General features: G+C 41.7%; 1 protein-coding gene across 4 annotated transcripts in view; it reads left to right on the plus strand.

Annotated features, from left to right (window-relative positions):
• The first annotated feature begins 2,970 nt into the window (after positions 1-2,970).
• Positions 2,971-22,795, plus strand: part of RRBP1 (ribosome binding protein 1) — an 86,659-nt gene continuing 66,834 nt past the window's right edge. For all 4 annotated transcript variants that reach the window (XM_073557455.1, XM_073557456.1, XM_073557457.1 and 1 more), the window contains exon 1: positions 2,971-3,067. The gene's annotated coding sequence lies outside the window, so the exon portion shown is untranslated. The remainder of the gene's footprint in view (positions 3,068-22,795) is intronic.

Here is a 22,795-nt window from a genome sequence, read left to right on the forward strand (position 1 = left end):
GGATGGATGAACACAGAACTTAAGCACATGCTAAAAAGGAAGAAAAAAATGTATATAAAATGGAAAGAGGGAGGCATATCTAAAGAAGAATATAATGCTGTCTGCAGAACCTGCAGGGCACTAAAGCTGAAAATGAATTGAGGCTTGCAAGAGATGTCAAAAGCAATAATAAAGGATTTTGGGGATATGTCAAAAGTAAAAGAAAAGTCAAAGATGCTATAGGATTTTTACAGGATGAAAATGATGAAATGGTAAGACAGGATGTTGAGAAGGCTGAACTTTTAAATTCCTATTTTGCATCTGTTTTCTCTCAGAAAGGAAATGTAGCATCAACTGTTCTTCACTGTCCTATTAAGGGAATAGAAGAATCCAGGATATCTATAAACAGAAAGATAGTGAGGAAACACTTAGCTAACCTAAATGAATTCAAGTCTCCAGGTCCAGATGAATTACACCCCAGAGTACTGAAGGAGATAGCAGAAGAAATTTTTGAACCCCTCTCCATAATCTTTGAAAATTCTTGGAGAACAGGAGAAGTCCCAGAAGACTGGAGAAGAGCAAATGTTGTTCCTATCTTCAAAAAGGGGAAGAAGGTGGACCCAGGCAACTATAGTCCGGTGAGTCTGACTTCTATACCAGGAAAGATCTTTGAACAAATTATTAAACAACATGTATGTCAATACCTGGATAAGAATGAAGTGATTAAACAGAGTCAGCATGGGTTTGTAACTAATAAGTCATGTCAGACTAACTTAATTTCCTTCTATGACGGTATCATTGATTGGGTGGATCAAGGAAATGCTGTAGATATAGTATATCTTGACTTCAGCAAAGCATTTGACAAAGTCTCTCATACAATCCTTATTGAAAAAATGACTAAGTATGGAATGGACAAGGCAACTGTTAGGTGGATTCATAACTGGCTTAGTGATCGGACCCAAAGAGTGGTCGTAAATGGCTGCACATCCAGTTGGAAGAATGTCTCAAGTGGGGTACCACAGGGTTCTGTCCTGGGCCCTGTATTGTTCAACATCTTTATCAACGATTTAGATGAAGGAATTGAGGGTAAACTGATTAAATTTGCTGATGACACAAAGCTAGGAGGGATAGCTAATACTAGAGAAGAGAGAGAGAGAGGATTCAAAAAGATATAAAAAAACTGGAGAAGTGGGCAGCAACTAACAGAATGGTTTTTAACAGGGAGAAATGCAAAGTACTACATCTGGGCAATAAAAATGAAAAAAAGCATATACAGAATGGGAGGAATAGGGCTTAGTGACAGCACATGTGAAAAAGACTTGGGTATACTAATAGATCACAGACTGAATATGAGTCAACAATGTGATGCAGCAGCAAAAAAGGCAAATGCAATTCTAGGATGTATTAACAGAAGCATACAGTCTAGATCACGTGAAGTCATTATTTCCCTCTACTCCTCTTTGGTCAGACCTCATCTGGAATATTGTGTCCAGTTTTGGGCACCACATTTTAAAAAAGACATCAACAAACTGGAGCAAGTTCAGAAAAGAGCGACCAGAATGGTGACCGGTCTGCAAACCCTGTCTTATGAGGAAAGGTTGCAGGATTTGGGATTGTTTAGTCTGCAAAAGAGAAGACTGAGAGGAGACTTAATAGCTGTCTACAAATATCTAAAGGGCTGTCACATTGTAGAAGGATCAACTTTATTCTCATTTGCACAAGGAAAGACTAGAAGCAATGGGATGAAACTGAATGGGAGGAGACACAGATTAGATATTAGAAAAAACTTTTTGACAGTGATCAATGAGTGGAACAGGCTGCCACGAGAAGTGGTGAGTTCTCCTTCAATGGAAGTCTTCAAACAGAGGCTGGACAAGCATCTGACTGGGATGATTTAGCGAATCCTGCTTTGAGCAGGGGGTTAGACCAGATGGCCCAGGAGGTCCCTTCCATCTCTACGATTCTATGATTTAATTGTTACCATCCACCTTTCGTGTCTCCCCTATTTGGAGCCAGGCCCTCATTCCTCTTGGTATCTAATTTATGTGATTATTGTTATGTTGTAATGTCTTTTGTCCCCTCTGTAATGTAAAGTGCTGCGGAATAAGTTGGCGCTATAGAAATTAAATTATTATTATAAATGGGAATACCCCTTTAATTAATCCACAATGAAAGAAAAAAAAAACTCAAAATGCCTGAATTAGAGGGTTTTTCAGTCATTTGGCATTCACATTGGTTTTTTGGTGGAAAAAAATTGATTAAAACAATATACAAACCCCGAACTGTTACCAATTAAACCATCTGCTCACCATACAAAAAAATAAACCCTCACCCATCACTAAAAAAAAATTGGCTCAGAAAACAGCGACATACACAAAACTTTTAATTTATTTAAGCCAATATTATTAAAAAAAGACACCTACAAGGTCGGTCTCGTCGTGATCGCAGTGACCTGAGCGACTCGCGGCGTCGGCTCATTTTTTTTTTTTTTTTACTGTTCAATGAAGCAAAACTCAGATAACAAATGGCGACATTTTACTTTCTTTTCTCCTTTTTATCCCATTTTTTTCCCCCGTTTCCATTAGGGCAATATGGTAAAAGGAATCGTGTCATTTAAAACGACAACCTGCCCTACATACAAAAATAAGAATGAAAAAAAAAAATCACACCTCTTCGTAAAAAGGGCGAAGTTTTAAGAAAAAAACTAAAATGCACCCAGTGATGAAGAGGTTAATGATAGACCTTCTGCTGCCATATGGTAAGTTCTGTTACAAATAAAATATTGCAGAAGTCCTGTGTATCGCGATAATAATGATTACTACACGACAAGAAGCCCCCGGAGAGGTGACAGCCGGCTGCAGCCCCTCAGGTAACGTCTCGTCTGTCACAAAGCCGCCGGGGAAAAGTGGCCGCACTGAACCTTTGTCTGCTGTCTTGTACAATAAAGTTTTATTGAAAAAAAAATTAAAAAAAAAAAGGGAGTGAAGAGAAAAGTGCCACGACTCCAGAGAGTCAGTAGAGAGCTAAGCCGGCTCCGTGAGAGGATACAGTCTGCTGCCGGGAGGAGCACCGAGTACACCGAGTCCAGGTGAGAAGCCGGGCGGAGGCACAGAGCGGCCGGCAGACACAAGCGCTGGTGATCGGGCAGGTCTGCTACAGAACCGGCGCACCGATCTGACTGGAAACGATCGTCCGATCTTTCATGGCTTTGCCAGTTCGATCCTGTAAAGCAGAAAGCTCGTCCTTGCTCCGATCACATCTGTCGCGATCTGTACAATTGATCGCCCTCCGTTTCCTATGTCGTGCGATCCGTGATCGATCTGGTCGTTACAGTGTCATTTAGACACGTGGGACTACGAGCACCGGCATGCTGGGAGTTGTAGTCCCCCCGTGTACGTGGTGAGTGACAGATCGGAGGGACATCAGTGCAGGCTGCGGGGCTTTTCTAGGGTCCTGGCTGGATTTGGCATCTGGATCGGGGAGGGGGTGGTGTCTGCTCCCTCTACGTGTCAGTCTGGGGAGATCCCAACACGTCGCCGAGCACTGATTGATCGGGGGACAACTCTCGGGAAAGTTCTCTGGAAGTTCCATAGTCCTGATTTGGGGTCTCTACATTAGGGGGAGGGACCCCCGCACAGAGCAGAGGGGGGTCCTGACTTGTGACCCCACAGCTGCGAGGTCTGCAAGGAGGCTACGTGTCCACATCTCCTGGAGGACACGTCTGCTCCCAGCTAACTAGCGGTCTGGTAATCTGCATCCTCCGGGGGCGGGGCCTCGGCGTGTGTAGGCGGGGCCTCCGCTGGCCGCAGCTGCTGGCACCCGCAGCTCTTCTTTCCTCAGATGTGGACCTGGTCTCGGTTCTCCGGCTCTCCTGGCCTTATAGTTTCAGGTGACTGGCTTTCTTAGTGTTCCTCGTCATAAAACACTTTTCTTTATTTGCTTTGTGCAATTCTTTACGTTGCTTACAATATTTTATCTCATTATTATTTATTTTTAATAGGGGCGTTTATTTAAAATATACCTAAACGATCTTCAGTGGAATCTGTCAGTGATAACAAATGTCTATATGAGGGTGCAGGGCATCGGAAGCTGAAAAAAAAAAAAAGTGACACCTTGCTATATGGGATCTGAAGTCTTATTCAAGAGAAATCCATATTTTTCTTGTATATAAATGAGCTGTTAAGATCTATGGGCCGGACATAGATCCTCCCTGAGAATCTGCCTCCAGAGATTATTATAGATGAAAAGAAGAGTTACCAATGTGAGACATGTAATGGCTGACAGCTTGATCTGCAATGTCTCACACTGGTAACTCTTCCTTTCATGTAAAGTAATCTCTGGAGGCAGATTCTCAGGGAGATTTATGTCCGGCCCATAGATCTAAACAGCTCGTTTACATATAATAAAAATGTGTATTTCTTTGGAATAAAACATCACATCGCAGATATCAAGCTATTATTTTATTCAGCCTCCTATGACCTACATGCCCATATAGACGGCTTAGGAGGGACAATCCTACTGACAGATCACCACATGTGACCTATCTATATGGGCATACAGGATGCAGAGTGCTGAGAATGGTCATCCTTGTATGTCTCATATCAGATGCAAGTGTTGTTGAGAAATCATCATCTTTTATTACTTTTATATAAATTATCTTTTCCAGGCTCTGGGGAGGATGCTGCCTGGAAGATAACTCTGCCTCCAGAGATTTATAAATAAAAGGGGGAATTACCAGCGTCACCAGTGTGATGGGTACCAGCGTCACCACTGTGATGGCCGCGCTCTGCTCTCCTGAACTCACTGCAGAGCTGTGTGTGATTATACCTGACACATCTGCAGGTTCCTCTCGGCTTCGGTTTCCATTTCACAGGCAGACAGGGCTGCAATATTGGTGTAATACAGCAGCATGCTCAGAGAGCTGCAAAATAATGTTTGCAAGAAGAGCGTTCATTTCTCCTGTTCTGAGTTAGTCAGTTGTCTCACACCGGTAATCCCCACACATCACACCTGTAACACTGATAACCTTCACACTGGTTAGGCCGCGTGCTCACGATCAGCAATAGTAGCGGGTAGGATGTAGCATATTTTCGCTGCGTCCAAAACTGTGCGTCCTAATTACCGCACTGGTTCATTGGTGCACCCGGATTTACTGCATGTAATGACATTCAATTGATCAAAATACAGAAACTGACATGCTGCGGCTTGTAAACCCGCATCACCGGTGAGTTTACTCAACGTTAAACCGAAGCACAGTAGGCACGGGATTTCTATAAATTCCCTCCACTGTGCTTATAATGTAGAACACCCTGCAAATGCGCCGAGTCCAAAACGCTGCTATCCCTGATGGTGGGCATGCACTTCATGTAAAATAAGCTCTGGAGGCAGATTTATCTTCGAGGCACCATCCTCCCCGGAGCCTGGAAGAGGTCACTTATATAAAGTGATAAAAGAGGATTTATCTAAAATAAGGCATCTATGAGGTACACAGGAATCACGTGGTGGGTGGCAGATTCCCCTTTAAATATCCTTTTATCACATCTTGAGTTATCAGCATGTATTTCTATGCTGCTGTCATACTCCGGTCAGTCCGAGGATTACACTGTGATCCTTGGGCGAGAAATGTAGCCATCTGACTGCACCCAATCACTGACATCTACGCAGAGGGTTGAGTGGGATTATGGGCGAGGGAAGGCGTTGATAATTCATTTTGGTTTTGCATACACCTGACTAGCCGGCGCATGACTATGAATTTTCCAGGCTTGTAGTGAGACGACAGGGGATAGATACAGCAATAAACGCTGATCAAGCTGTATTTTAGGATACTATTATTACACTGCCCCAAAAACATCTGACTGATTCCCTTTTAAATGTATTGGATATTCTGTCTCGGGCTGCAGGTTGCACGTGACCCAATTGCCATAGACTTCAATGAAAGCCACGTGCAACTTGTCTGCGGTTTGTTCCATTCACCGAAAAATCATTGTATTAAAATAATCACACGGCAGCAAGACGCACAAATGTTTGTCATGCAACTTTTTCTGAGAAGTGCTGTGGCACGCCACCTTGACGTATATCCCCGAGGTTTGCACTGTGTACCTTCAGTAAGAGGTGAAACCGAGACACTCGCGCCCTAAGCGAAACCCTGTAAGGTTGAGGGCTGTGAGATCCTGCAGGTGTCATTCACGCGGCTGCCTCTTGTGTCCGTGTTCCCTCCCCCTTTTTCTTCCAAGAACAGGTGTCAGCAGAGTTAGAAAGAAAAACCTTTCGCTTACTGAAGCGTTTCCTTCTTCCTTGATTTAGATCCTGGTGTTGTGTAATATCTCTTTTCTTTTTTTTTTTTCTGGATTAAAGGGGTTGTCAAGTCGGAGCTGACAGTTTTCAGAATGCCAAGGAACTTGGCACTCATGAAGTAGAAATAATGTCATTTATTTAAAAAAAAAGAAAAAACACTTTGAAAAATTGTATGTCATTTCATCTTTAGGCTGAGTTCATACGTGGCGTTTTTTTCGCGTTTCTGCGGCGGTTTTAACCGCGCGATTTTGTCGCGAAAAATAAGCATCCCATGCATTCCTATGGGATTCGGCAATGCTGTGCTAATGCTGCGGTTTTTACCGCGGCGGAATCGCTTCGCGGTAAAAACCGCAGCATGCTCATTAATTTGCGGAATCGCGGCGATCCCGCACCCATAGGAATGCATTGTTCCGCTTACTTCCCGCATGTGGCTGTGCACACCATGCGGAAAGTAAGCAGAACAATTGCGGTTGGTACCCACGGTCCGGAGGAGAGAAGACTGTCCTCCGGGCTTTGGGTACCATATCCCTGTAAAAAAAAGAATTTAAAAATAAAAAATATTGTTATTCTCACCCTCCGACGTCCCGCGCAGCCTTCCCGCTTCTCTTCACACTCTCGTTCCCAGTAGTGCTTTGCGAAAATGCCCGCGATGACGTCCGTTCTCGCGGGATCGCGAAGTCTCGCGGTCATTCGCGCGACGTCATCGCGAATCACCACGAGACGTCGCGATCCAGCGAGAACTGACGTCATTGCGGGCATTTTCGCAAAGGATTACTGGGAACGCCTGCGCGGGACGTCGGAGGGTGAGAATAACACCGTTTTTTATTATTTTTTACATTCTATCTTTTACTATTGATGCCGCATAGGCAGCCTCAGTAGTAAAAAGTTGGTCACACTTGTCAAACACTATGTTTGACGAGTGTGACCAACCTGTCAATCAGTTCTCCAAGCGATGCTACAGATCGCTTGGAAAACGCTAGCATTCTGCAAGCTAATTACGCTTGCAAAATGCTAGTTTTTCCGCGTGAAAATAGCGGGAATTTAAAATGCGATTTTCCCGCGGACTGGAATTCCGGAATTCTCGCGGTAATTTCCGCGAGAGTTCCGGTTCGTGTGCACTTAGCCTTACAGTCAGACCTTCATCAGAGACAGCTTAAAGAAATAGTCTCAGATGGCGTATGGTATCTGATGAAGGACTGTCTGTAGAGATGAAATGTCATGATTTTTCATAGTGAATTTATTTTTCCCTTTTTAACCCCTTCATGATATGACTTGTATATCCGTCATATATCCCCCCCCCCATTTGGTGCGGGCTCTGGTGCTGAGCCCGCATCTTTTCTTGCACATGACAGCTGATTTGTAAAATAAAAAAAAAAAACAAAAAACTAACAAAAATAACCTGCAAAAAAGGCAATCCCACAATTTTTTTAAGTCAATCGTGCCTGAAGTTTTTTTTTTTTTTTCTCGTTTTCCAGTACACTATATGGTAAAATCAATCATGTCGTTCAAAAGTACCACGTGTCCCGCAGGAAAAAAAAAAAAAAAAAAAAAAGCTCGTGCGTGGCGATATCTGTGAAAGCATAACAAAAAAAAAAGTTATGGCTCTGGGAAGAAGGGGAGCAAAAAACGAAGACCAAAAAAAGAAAGGAAAATGACCTGGGGGTGAAGGGGGTTAAGTAAATTACATTATATATTCTTAAAGGAGTTGTCCATTCAAGGTTACAAATCTAAACACAAAAATTGAGCTTGGTTTAAGTTGGTATACATGCAGCATATAAACGCACGTTCACTTTGGCAATAAAGCATACAAAACTTACAAGAAGAAAAATGAATATAAACCCTGCTGTACCTAAATAACTATAAAGCAAAAGTGCATCTAAATAACACGGGGTTCTTTATAACACTGTTTTTCATCAAAAAATAGCTTAAAAGCCATCCCACCATCGACAAGGTGACCCTGATCGGGACGGTCCTACGCTGTCTAATATTAAAACCTTACCATGTGTCAGTTGACCTCAGTGTGTGAATAAGGGCGCACACTGAGGTCAAATCTGACACATGCTAAGGGTTTTTAATATTAGACAGTGTAGGACCGTCCCGATCAGGGTCACCTTGTCGATGGTGGGATGGCTTTTATGCTATTTTTTGATCCAAAACAATATTAATAAGAACTCTGCATTATTTAGATGCACTTTTGCTTTATACTTATTTAGTTACAACAGGGTTTCTATACATTTTTCTTGTAAGTTTTGTAAGGAATGATACACGTGTGTAGTCAATTCCCTGTAACTGCAGACTTGGGAATGCACACGGGGCATTAAGGATTCTTGGGGAGCTGCAGTCATGTGACCGCAAGCATGTGATTTGCATACTGTACATGCGGTCATGTACCGACTAGAAGTGTGAGACCTTGATCAAGGCAGATGTGTTAAGTGAGGTCAGGCACAACTAGATGGAATGTGGCTGTAAGTCAACAAATCACAAACTTGTGAAAACATGACTGCCGGCATCGGAGAATCCTCATAGTGCGCAGTGAGCACGCTGTGAAGATCCATTAAGGAGTGCTAAATTCCGTGCATATATCAGATCTGAGGTGGAATTCTATTTGTGCTTCTGGAGAATACATGTGCTGCTCTTCTTTACCTTCACTTTTTAGAATGCCACCGTTGCGGCAATCAGCCGATCGCTGTGAGGTCTCTCGCTCTCTCTGGAGCGGATTTGCTCAGAGAAGTTCCAGCCAGATATGGTGGTAAATGTAGAGTAACATGGTGGCGGAATGGCAGTCCTTGCAATATGAGAACATCTGTAGTCCCCAAAAGGCTCTGTTATGGCCAATAAAGGAGGACCTGAGCACTTTCTGATTGGTGTGGACTCTTTAAACAGCTGTTCGATGGGGAAGCCGAGTGGCAGACAATTACAGTCAGATGATGGTGGCCTGGCCTAGGGCTCAGGAGCCGGTATTTTGTCCCTGGGAAACACCTTATGTCTATATGCTCTGAGCATGCTGATATAGCCAGTAAGACAAAACGCCACTAGGAGACACATAAGTTTGTGCGTCAGAAGGAGGCGCTTGGAAACTTCTTATTCCTCTCCCTGCAGAAGTTCATGTGCATTTCAAAAGATATTGGCTGAAGGTTACATTTTTATTTTAAATATATAACATTGAAAACGCTTCTGTGCCGGCAATGTGAGCAAGTTGTGTGAAGTCACATCTATCAAGTGTCGTCTGCTCCTATTTCTGCTCTGTTAGATTACATTCCTGTAAGTATGTGCATTGTGCATCACTTGCGGCAAGGGAATGGAATATATCTGCGTTTCCTACAATGTAATGTTCATTGATTCCTAAATGTATTAGTTTGAAGTTCAGGCATTATGTAGTCTGTGTATGGAAGTCCAGGCATTACGTAGTCTGTGTATGGTCACCTTTCTATACAATTATATTCAGTCTAAAATTGGCCAAGCCCAATTTAATATATCTCACTCATTTAATTAGGGTGAGATGTTCAATCAAAGTTAAGAGGAGACTAACATCTGTCTACAAATATCTGAAGGGAAGTCGCAGTGTAGAGGGATCATCATTTTCATTTGCACATGGAAACACGAGAAGCAATGGAATGAAACTGAAAGGGGGAAGGTACATATTAGAAAAAACTTTGACAGTGAGGCTGAGTTCACACGTGGCGTTTTTTCGCGTTTCCAACTGCGCGATTTTGCCGCGAAAAATAAGCATCCCATGCATTCCTATGGGATTCCGCAATGCTGTGCTAATGCTGCGGTTTTTACCGAAGCGGAATCGCTTCGCGGTAAAAAACGCAGCATGCTCATTTTGCAGAATCGCGGCGATCCCGCACCCATAGGAATGTATTGTTCCGCTTACTTCCCGCATGTGGCTGTGCACACCATGCGGAAAGTAAGCAGAGCAATTGCGGATGGTACCCACGGTCCGGAGGAGATGAGACTGTAAAAAATAGAATTTAAAATAAAAAATATTGTTATTCTCACCTTCCGGCGTCCCGCGCAGCCTTCCCGCCTCTCTCCACGCTCTCGTTCCCAGTAATCCTTTGCGAAAATGCCTGCGATGGCGTCCGTTCTCGCGGGATCGCGAAGTCTCGCTGTCATTCATGCGACGTCATCGCTAATTACCGCGAGACGTCGCGATCCCGCGAGAACGGACGCCATCGCGGGCATTTTCGCAAAGGATTACTGGGAACGGCTGCGCGGGACGTCGGAAGGTGAGATTAACACCATTTTTTATTTTTTTTTTTTACATTCTATCTTTTACTACTGATGCTGCATAGGCGGCCTCAGTAGTAAAAAGTTGGTCACACTTGTCAAACACTGTTTGACGAGTGTGACCAACCTGTCAATCAGTTCTCCAAGCGATGCTATAGATCGCCTGGAAAACGCCAGCATTCTGCAAGCTAATTACGCTTGCAAAATGCTAGTTTTTCCGCGGGAAAATCGCGGGAATTTAAAATGCGATTTTTCCATTTCCGCGAGAGTTCCGTTACGTGTGCACATAGCCTGAGGCTGATCAATGAGTGGAACAGGCTGCCACGAGAGGTGGTGAGTTCTCCTGCAATGGAAGTCTTCAAACAGATATCTGTCTGAGATGGTGTAGTGAATCCTGCATTGAACAGGGGGTTGGACACTATGTCCCTTGGGGTCTCTTCCAACTCTAATATTCTAGGATTCTAGGTTCCCACTGAGTATATAGTTATTTGGCAGAGAAGCAGAGTTGAGCCCAGATGTGTATGAGGCAGTCAGGTTGTCTGATAGCTTTTGAAGACACATGGGCACTTCAAGGGTTGTGGCTACACAGCGATTTTGGCCACGACTCGTGTCACGTTACCAAAGTTTGTTAGGTGTCTATGCTACATTGCAACACAATACAAGTGAATGGTGTCACCTGGCATCTCCGAGGGTACTGCAAAGGATTTTTTCGTGTGACTTGTTCATTACAATACCCTTGGGGGTTCCCATTCTGTTGTATTGTGCTGCGTTTTAGCCGCAACACCAAGTGAACTTTGGTCGCTTGACCGGTGTCGTGGCTGTGTAACCCGCAGCCCAATTTTCACATTGTACACACAAGGACTGCGTGAATTGTTAGCATAAGGAAACCAGGCATATTTTTACTCACCAGCTGCTAACAAATCTTTAAGGCCACGTGCACATGTTCAGTATTTGGTCAGTTTTTTAAATCCGTATTTGTAGGATTAAAACCAGGAGTGGAACAATCAGAGAAAAAGTATTAGGCCGAGGTCAGTCTTGCGAGAAACTTGCTCGAGTCTCTCATCCTAATACCCGGCACTGCCATCCGCACCAAGGACCGGACCGGCCTAATAGAAAGACGTCACCACTTCTGTATTTTTCAGCGACTCCTTATTTTAGCTTACAGATACTGAGGTAAAATATTGAAGAAAATTCTGAACTCATCCTAAAGGCTCGTTCACACAATCTGTATTTTCGGCCTCAGTGCTGACTCTGAGACTCGCCCATTCAAGTCTATAAAAAAAAAAAAAAAAAAAAAAGAATCGAATGGAATGCCATATAGAGACACAGTATAGCATCAGATTTTTACAGACACATTGCAATTCTGTAACATAAAAAAACTGTAAATGGTCCTGTAGGTGATTATCTGCTGATTTATATGAATGACAAGTGGGAAATAAATTATTCTACTTTTCTGGATGAAACTCTGAACAATTTTTATATGGTTGTGTGACCTAAATGGAAAGTGTCACTAAAATGTAAATAAGAAAATCAACAACTGAAAACCATGTCAAGTTGTTAAATGTAGTTTTTTTTTTTTTTTTTTTTTATATGCTATGAAATATGAAAAATTGTACTTTTATTTTCAACTTTTAATCGCTAGGAGGTGTCGCTGCTGACATTTGTCATGCAAACCTAATATACTGCTAGCTTACATTATGACTGGATTAAATGTGGGCAGTATTTGCTTCCGTGTGTGACGTCTCATCACCTCCCTTTCAGGGTATTGGCAAAAGGAGGAGAGAGCATAAAGTTTAGGATCCCAGTATCGCCATTTTGTTGGTGACTGCAATGTGATACTGACATGTGAACCGTCTCGCCGACGCCAAGGTCCGCTGGCATGGCCAATTCTAATCTTCTTGCAAACAGGCGAATGTCAAAATGGCGCCTATTTTAGTAAATAAACTTAATTACTTCATTATTTTTGGAGGTTTGATTTTACAGTGCTCATTGTGTGCTAAAAATGGCCTAGCAACATGATTCTCTAGGTCAGTATAATGACACCCCATATCCCCCCCAAAAAATAAATCCTGTTGAAAGTTTTGTTAATTTTTTTTTTTAAGTATTGATCCCCTGACGAAGGTACGCCGAAACGTGTGTCGGGTTGGATACTGCTGTTCACACAGGCTCAATCTACAGGCTCAGATATGTTCCTTTTCTTCCACATCCTAGTGTATTACAATATTTAGAGTTACATTGGGATATCCATATTGATCACTAATCTAACTAGGATCTGTGTGTACCTTACTATATGGGGATTAGCATATCCTGTGGATGTCATCATAATATGTGGATACTTAGACTAGACTAATCTTGCCTGGCAAGATTAGAACTTGAATGTTATCTCTGCACTTATTTTTGCATTTATTTTTCTGCATGCTATATGTATGGCCAAATAACACATCGAAAGAAATGAACAACTAGAACAATGGGACATTATTGCTTAGTGAAATTCTCACTGTACAATCAGTAACAATCCTGAAAATGAAGAATTGGAAGAATTTAAAGAGACCAGATCGATGAACACAGAACTTAAAAACACTTGCTAAAAAGGAAGAATATATATATATATATATATATATATATATATAGTATATCAAATGAAAAGAGGGGGTCATATCTAAAGAAGAATTTAATGCTGTCTGTAGGGAATGCAGGGCAAGTGTTAGAGGAGCTAAAGCCAATAATGAAGTAAGGCTTGCAAGGGAGACCAAAAGCAAATAAAAAGGAAGTTGGGGTATATCAAAAGAAAAGTCAAAGATGCTATAGGATTTTTACAGGATGAAAAGGGTGAATTAGTCACAAAATGATGGCCGATCTTTAAAATTCCTATTTTACTTCTGTGTTCTGTAAGAAAGCAACTGTGACATCAACTGATCATCACTGCCATTATAGTATGGATTATTTTATTCCTATCTATAAACTGAGATATTGTGAGAGAACACTTAGCTAATTTAACCTCTTCACGACTTTAGACGTAAAGGTGTGTCATAGAATGTGTCCCTGTATTTGATACGGGCTGCGGCGCTGAGCCCGCATCTTTCCTGGCACATGACAACTCATTTGATCAGCTGTCGTGTGCCTTTTAATAGCTGATGGTGGACTCTCAATCCATATGTAGCTATTAAAATGTTAAATGCCGCTGTCAATCTCTGACAGCGGAATTTAACTCGTACCAGGCGGAAGTGCGTCAAAAGACATGCACATGGGCGCCCCTGTCACATGTCCGTGGGGCGTCGTTGGTTGTCTTGACAGCCGGGGCCTGCAGAAGACCCATGTGCTTGTAATTAGTGATCAGCGAGTATACTCATTGCTTGGGTGTCGTCAGAGTATTTGGATGTGCTCGGAGATTTAGTGTTTGACACAGCTGCATGATTTGCGGCTGCTAGACAGCCTGAATACATGTATGGAATTCCTAACAAAACAGGCAATCTCCACATGTATTCAGGCTGTCCAGCAGCTGTGTCGACAAACACTAAATATCCGAGCATACCAAAATACTCAGAGCCCACCCGGACATGCTCGGGAAAACCCGAGCAACGAGTATACTCGCTCATCACTACTTGTAAATGTATATCTTCTTTGAACGTCCACCTGTGGCCAGCGTTCACATAGATGATGAATTTCTGCTACAAGCTATCGGATGATCACAGCTTCAAGTCTCCTAAGGGGACTATTGAAGCAAGTAGAAAATTATTTCAAAGATATAACAGTTCAAATCACCCCCCCCTTTGCCCCATTCAAAGTCAAACAATTAAAAAATACACATTTGGTATTGCTACATTCAGAAACACACCATATCTATCAAACTAAATGCTAAATTAATCTGATTGGTAAACGGCGTAACAAGGAGAAAAAAAATCAAAGCACCACAATTAAGTTTTCTTTCTTCTTTTTTTTGTCCTTGGGTCGTCGTAACCTTGCAATAACAGGTTATGAAAACACTATCTATCCCAAAATGGTATCAATAAAAACGTCGGCTCTGCACTCAAAAAGTAAGCTCTCTCAGTCCCAGATCCTGAAAATGGAGATGCTACAGGTCTTGGATAATGGCGCATTTTTGGATTTGGTTTTTTTTTTTTCACCATTTAACCCCTTTCTGACATCAGACGTACTATCCCGTCCATGGGACCCGATCCCCTATGCCCATGGACGGGATAGTACGTCTAGCGTGGTGAGAGCAGCTGATCGTGGCCGGCTGTCAGCTGATTATCACAGCTGACATCCGGCAGTGCAATGTGCAGCGCTGCTGCGGGGGGCTCTATCCCTGCAGGCCCCCGAATCCAAGATGGCGACGGGGACCTTCGGGGGCCTGCAGGGAGCTGGCTTCCTCAGTGCCTGCAAAGCGCAGGCACGAGGAAGCCTGCAGCAGTGCCTGTGACAGATCGCTGACAGGACAGTGATAAAGTTAAAAAAGTGTTAAAATAATTAAAAAAAAAATCGCTAAATTAGGAAAAAAAAAAATATTCCCCAATAAATTCATTTTTTGGAAATTAAAAAAAACAAAAATCAATAAAAGTGCACATATTTGGTATCGCCGTGTCCGTAACGACCTGCCTGATAAAACTGTCCCATTAGTTAACCCCTTTAGCGAACCCCTTAAAAAATAAAAACAAAGCAAAAAATGATTTATTATCATACCACCGAACAAAAAGTGCAATAACGCGCGATCAAAAAGATGCATATAAATATCCATGGTACCGCTGAAAAAGTCATCTTGTCCCACAAAAAACGAGCCGCCATACAGCATCGTCAGCGAAAAAATAAAAGTTACAGCTCGCAGAATAAAGAGATGCAAAAATAATTATTTTTTATATAAAATTGTTTTTATTGCATAAAAGCGCTAAAACATAAAAAAAAACATAAATGAGGTATCGCTGTAACCGTACTGACCCGAAGAATAAAACCACTTTATCAATTTTACCGCACGCAGAACGGTGTAAACGCACCCCCCCAAAAGAAATTCATGAAACTTTGGTTTTTGTTCATTCTGCGTCCCAAAAATCGGAATAAAAAGCGATTAAAAAAAAAAAAAGTCACGTGCCCGAACATGATACCAATAAAAACGTCAACTCGTCCCGAAAAAAATAAGACTTCACATGACTCAGGTCAAAATACGGAAAAATTATAGCTCTCAATATGTGGTGATGCAAAAACTATTTTTACAATAAAAAGCGTCTTTTAGCGTGCGACAGCCGCCAAAAATTAAAACCCTCCATAAATAGTAAATCAAACCCCCCGTTATCACCCCCTTAGTTAGGGAAAAATAATAAAATTAAAAGAAAATGTATTTATTTCCATTTTCCCGCTAGGGTTAGGGCTGAGCTAGGGTTAGGAGTGTGTTGGGGTTAGGGTTGGAGTTAGAATTGGGGGTTTCCACTGTTTGGGCACATTAGGGGCTCTCCAAACGCAACATGGCGTCTGATCTCAATTCCAGCCAATTCTGCGTTGAAAAAGTCAAATGGTGCTCCTTCCCTAGCTCTGCCATGCCCCCAAACAGTATTTTACCCCCATATATGGGGTATCAGCCTACTCAGGACAAATTGCAAAACAACTTTTGGGGTCTTATTTCTCCTGTTGCCCTTAGGAAAATAAAAAATTGGGGGCAAAAATATAATTTTTGTGAGAAAAAAAATGATTTTTTTTATTTTCACGCCCGGGCGTTATAAACTTCTGTGAAGCCCTTGGAGGTTCAAAGTGCTCACCACACATCTAGCTAAGTTCTTTAGGGGGTCTAGTTTCCAAAATGGGGTCATTTGTGGGGGGTTTCCACTGTTTAGGTACATTAGGGGCTTTCCAAACGCGACATGGTGTCCAATCTCAATTCCAGCCAAAAAAGTCAAATGGCGCTGCTTCCCTTCCAAGCTCTGCCATGCGCCCAAATAGTGGTTTACCCCCAGATATGGGGTATCAGCGTACTCAGGACAAATTGCACAATAACTTTTAGGGTCCTGTTACCCTTGGGAAAGTAAGAATTGAGGGTGAAAAGATCATTTTTGTGGAAAAAGTATGATTTTATAATTGTACGGCTGTACATTATAAACTTCTGTGAAGCCCTTGGGGGTTCAAATTTCTCACCACATATCTAGATAAGTTCCTTGGGGGGGTCTAGTTTCCAAAATGGGGTCACTTGTGGGGGCTTTCCACTGTTTAGGTAAATCAGGGGCTCTCCAAACGTGACATGGCGTCCGATCAGAGTTCCAGCCAATTTTGCATTGAAAAAGTCAAACGGTGCGCCTTCCCTTCTGAGCTCAGCCATGCGCCGAAACAGTGGTTTCCCCCCCACATATCAGGTATCAGCGTACTCAGGACAAATTGCACAATAATTTTTGCAGTCCAATTTCCCCTATTACCCTTGGTAAAATAAAAAAAATTGAACCAGAAATTTTTTTTTTTAATATTCAAAAAATTCCTGTGAAGCACCTGAAGGGTAAATAAACTTCTTGAATGTGGTTTTGAGCACCTTAAGGGGTGCAGTTTTTAGAATGGTGTCACTTTTGGGTATTTTCTATCATATAGACCCCTCAAAGTGACTTCAAATGTGATGTGGTCCATAAAAATAAAATGGTGTTGTAAAAATGAGAAATTGCTGGTCAACTTTTAACCCTTAACTTCTCAAGAAAAAAAATTTTGGTTCCAAAATTGTGCTGATTTAAAGTAAACATGTGGGAAATATTACTTATTGCGTTTTTTGTGTGCCGTATCTCTGTGATTTAAGGGCATAAAAATTCAAAGTTGGAAAATTGCGAAATTTTCGCCAAATTTCCGTTTTTTTCACAAATAAACGTAAGTTATATGAATGAAATTTTACTACTAACATGAAGTACAATATGTCACGAGAAAACAATGTGAGAATCACCGGGATCCATGGAAGCATTTCAGAGTTATTACCTCATAATGGGACAGTGGTCAGAATTGTAAAAATTGGCCCGGTCATGAATGTGCAAACCACCCTTGGGGGTAAAGGGGTTAAATAAATAATAAAAAAAAACTTATATGTTTGGTATTTGCAAACTTTTAATAACCTGGAGAACCATAATGTCAGGTCAGTTTTAGCCTTCAGTGAACATGATAAATAAATAGTGTGGAACTGCACTTTTTTTTTTTTTTTTTGCAATTATGTTATGGCTCTTGGAAAGTAGCAAAAAACAAAAGGAAAATCGTGAGGTCGTGAAGTGGTTAAATGAATTTAAATCTTCTGGTCCAGGTGAATAACATCCTAGGGTACTGAAAAGAGATAACAACCAGAAATATTTGAAAATTCCTCGAGCACAGAAGTCCCAGAAGATTGGAGAAGGAAAGAAGATGGAGCCAGGAAATTACTGGCCAGTGAGCCTTACTTCTGTACCAGGAAAGATATTTGATCAAATTATTAAACCGCATATAAGTACTTGGATAAGAATCCAAGAATTAACCAGAGCCAGCATGGGGTTGTAGCAAACAATTAATGAAAGACTAATTTAATTTCCTGGAACCAATGTTGAACATTTTTTATAAATGCAGACAATGCAAAGCTAGGAGGGATAGCGAACACTAGAGAAGATAAAGAAAGAATTCCAAATCGTCTGGATGAGCTTGAACAATTGTCAGCATCCACAGCTAATAGAATGGCTACCACAGCATCTTGCGGCGGCATGCTATTCCATCCAGTTTGCGTTTAGTTGGACCATCATTTATTTTTCAACAGGACAATGGCCTCAAACACACCTCCAGGCTGTGTAAGGGCTATTTGACCAAGAAGGAGAGTGATGGGGTGCTACGCCAGATGACCTGGCCTCCACAATCACCAGACCTGAACCCAATCGAGATGGTTTGGGGTGAAGGCAAAAGGGCCATCAAGTGCTAAGCATCTCTGGGAACTCCTTCAAGACTGTTGGAAGACCTTTTCCGGGGACTACCTCTTGAAGCTCATCAAGAGAATGCCAAGAGTGTGCAAAGCAGTAATCAAAGCAAAAGGTGACTACTTTGAAGAACCTAGAATATAAGACACAGCATTTTCTGTTGTTTCACACTTTTTTGTTAATTATATAATTCCACATGTGTTAATTCATAGTTTTTATGCCTTCAGAGTGACTCTACAAATTTCGTAGTCATGAAAATAAAGAAAACTCTTTGAATGAGGTGTGTCCAAACTTTTGGTCTGTGTGTGTGTGTGTGTGTGTGTGTGTGTGTGTGTGTATATATATATATATATATATATATATATATATATAATATATTATACATTTTACTGATACTCGCGCTTGTAAAACTGGCCACCCAAGGCCTTAAGTTAAAGGTGACACATTTCCTTTTTATTTTAGATAAGTTTTGTTTATCTATCGCTATCTTGGATTTTAGCTGAGTGAATGAGATGAATATCTATATAGCAGTATACAGTGCCTTGCAAAAGTATTAGGCTATTAGGCTCCTTGGAACTTTTCAACCTTTTCCCACATATGCTTCAAGCATAGAGATACAAAATGTAAATTTTTGGAGAAGAATCTGCAACAAGTGGAACACAATTGTGAAGTTCAATGAAATTTATTGGTTATTTTAAACTTTTGTGGAAATGCAAAAACTGAAAAGTGGGGCGTGCAATATTATTTGGCCCCTATAATTTCGGTGCAGCAAACTCACTCCAGAAGTTCATTGTGGATCTCTGAATGATCCAATGTTGTCCTAAATGACTAATGATGATAAATATATTCCACCTGTGTGTAATCAAGTCTCCGTATAAATGCACCTGCTCTGTGATAGTTTCTGGTGTTTTTTTTTTTTTTGAAGCACAGAGAGCATCATTAAGACCAAGGAACACAACAGGCAGGTCCGTGATACTGTTGTGGAGAAGTTTAAAGCTGGATTTGGATACAAAATGATTTCCAAAACTTTAAACATCCCAAGGAGCACTGTGCAAGCGATCATATTGAAATGGAAGGAGTATCATACCACTGCAAATCTACCAAGACCCGGCCGTCCCTTTAAACTTTCATCTCAAAATGGGAGAAGACTGATCAGAGATGCAGCCAAGAGGCCCATGATCACTCTGGATGAACTGCAGAGATCTACAGCTGAGGTGGGACAGTCTGTCCATAGGACAACAGTCAGTTGTACACTGCACAAATCTGGCCTTTGTGGAACAGTGGCAAGAAGAAAGCCATTTCTCAAAGATATCCATAAAAAGTGTTGTTTAAAGTTTGCAACAAGCCACCTGGGAGACACACCAAATGTGGAAGATGGTGCTCTGGTCAGATGAAACCAAAATCAAACTTTTTGGCCACAATGCCAAACGATATGTTTGGCGTAAAGGCAACACAGCTCATCACCCTGAACACACCATCCCCACTGTCAAACATGGTGGTGGCAGCATCATGGTTTGGGCCTGCTTTTCATCAGCAGGGACAGGGAAGCTGGTTAACATTGATGGGAAGATGGATGGAGCCAAATACAGGACCATTCTTGAAGAAAACCTGTTGGAGTCCGCAAAAGACTTGAGACTGGGACGGAGATTTGTCTTCCAACAAGACAATGATCCCAAATATAAAGCAAAATCTACAATGGAATAGTTCACAAATAAACGTATCCAGGTGTTAGAATGGCCAAGTCAAAGTCCAAACCTGAATCCAATCGAGAATCTGTGGAAAGAGCTGAAAACTACTGTTCACAAACGATCTCCATCCAACCCCTCTGAGCTCGAGCTGTTTGCCAAGGAAGAATGGGCAAGAATTTCAGTCTCTCGATGTACAAAACTGATAGAGACATACCCCAAGCGACTTGCAGCTGTAATCGCAGCAAAAGGTGGCGCAACAAAGTATTAAGCAAGGTTGTGTGCACATGTTGCGGATTCTGCTGCGGATCCTGCCCTGCGGATCCGCAGCAGTTTCTGCTGCATTGTACAGTACCCTTTTAGTCTATGTAAATCGAAAAACGCAGTGCCCACGGTGCAGAATTTTCCACGCGGATTTGCTGCGGATTTAAATCCGCAGCATGCCAATTCTTTGTACGGATTCTGCAGTGGTTTGGCACCTGCTCTGACAGGTGTCAAATCGCAGGCTAATCCGCAATAGATCCGCGCGGAAAATTCCGCAGCAGAATCCGCAACGTGTGCACACATCTTTAAAGGGGCCGAATAATATTGCATGCCCCACTTTTCATTTTTTTTGAATTTCCGCAAAAATTAAAAATAAGCAGTAAATTTCGTTCAACTCCACAATTGTGTTCCACTTGTTGGTTGATCGCCAAAAATTTACATTTGGTATCTTTTATGCTTGAAGCATGTGGGAAAAGGTTGAAAAGTTCCAGGGGGCCGAATACTTTCAAACGGCACTATGTAACATTTTTTTGTGCCAAAGAAAATATATAATAAAATTGTACATTTATTTTTTTTGAGTCCAAATGTTGAGTAACAAATGTTAGCTATTGTTGTGTAGATAATCATATGGTAGTGTTAAAATCCCAGTTTTGCACCTTGGAGTGAATGCCTTGAGACTGGTTTGCATAAATGTGATTTTATTGCATAGGAATGAATGATCCCTTGTCACATAACTAATATTCCTTGAACATTCTAAAAGATAATCTGCGCCAGAAGGCGTAAGTTGGTCACGATCGGAGATATGACACTGCTTTGAACCTTCTGAACTGAATTTTGGTCTCAGAAGGAAATCTGAAAGTTCCTTCTTGTGTTCTTGAATAGAAACAGTTTTTTTCCCCCAAGATTAATTTCATTTATTTAACATTTTTTATTACACATTACTTTGTTGTCTAAGGCCATCTGTAAGGAATAAACAAAAATAAAATAAAAACTTTAAAAAAAATCTGGAATTCACTTTATTAAATTAGCGGAGATATACATAGATATGACACTAGCTCTTGAATTTATTTTCTTCCTGTTGCTCCTTTAGAGTATTGCATTCTTTTTAATCTGCCATGTGGATCCAGAGATGTGAATTTTTTATGTACTGCAAATTTTTATGGTTTTTACAAGGTGGCGTGGCTGAGAGTAATAATGCCTTAAGACACCACCCCAGAGGATCCTGTGAGCCACACCCCCTAGTAACTGCCTTAAAAATTAGTACTTAATATAAAGGCAGCCGGATTGTGTAATCGTGGACCGCGACACACGGATATGTGACTGTATCATAAATTACTAATATTACTAATATAATGTATTAATATATTATATTATTACTAATAATTACTATTAATATTACTAATATTGCTAATTACTAATATTACTAATATTGATGAATATTACTAATATTGATGTGTTGTATGCAGCACTGCCTCATTGTAGAGTTTGTCCAATATTCTTTAGTTGTTGGTGACTCTAGAAGTGGGTTCATGTCCTTTCTGTGAAGTTGGAGCTTTCTCCTTTGATCAAAGGAGCCCTGAAATGCCTACAAAGCTCGGCGGCTAATGGAATATAAAGCTGCCTACATCACGGGGGGACTCTTAATTACCAGCCATGCACATGCTGTAGAGTTTAGAGACTGCGCTCCAGATCATAAAAAGGAAAGCGAGTGGTTCTTTATAGCCTTATAACTCGCACATCATTATTGTTACTGGCCTCTATGGAGCCCTTCACAATTGGTGATTATGCGGGGCCACATGTTGGAACCAAATCGTAGTACCGTGACCCTGTAATACATGATGCATAATAAAAAACAAAAATATACACTGAAAATATATACAAAATATACACTTTATTTTTAATGATTAATGTACTTAAGGGTACTGCTTTATCACATGTGTCAGTGTCTTTATCGCTGCGTCCAAGTTAGTACAGTATGTAGTTTTTACAAGCTGCCATGGTTTTGCTATCAGATGTTTGACATTGCATTTTTTTTTTCTTCGCCACGGCAGCACCAACTGAGAGAGGGGATCCGCCCCTAGGAACAGGAAACCTACAGAGAGATAAATGGGGCGGTCCCCCTTGCTCCCTCAGTTTGGTTTCCTGTTCCTAGAGGAACCCACAGAAAAGAGGATTCCTGGCCTGGTAGCCGCTGCGGCATTATGAGCAACGGGGGCCCCAGAGCTGGAAGCAGCGATGGTCGGATCCAAGACTGGGACTCCCCCCTCAGCTGGTAATGCGGGTGAGGCCTTGGCAGAGAGTGCCTGGCTCACCTAGGGGTGCATTGGAGCAGCACCTGAGAATTTCCCCTGCAGGGGATACCGCATTACTGAGCGCGGCACAGAGTCGGGGAACTGGGGACCCCCCCCCCCCCCCTTTTTACACCCGAGATGGCGAGGCCCGGGAAGGAAAGGAATCCCT

This window comes from Dendrobates tinctorius, unplaced genomic scaffold (genome assembly GCF_039654945.1).
Source record: "Dendrobates tinctorius isolate UK_male_01 unplaced genomic scaffold, ASM3965494v1 ptg000250l, whole genome shotgun sequence".
NCBI lineage: Eukaryota > Metazoa > Chordata > Amphibia > Anura > Dendrobatidae > Dendrobates > Dendrobates tinctorius.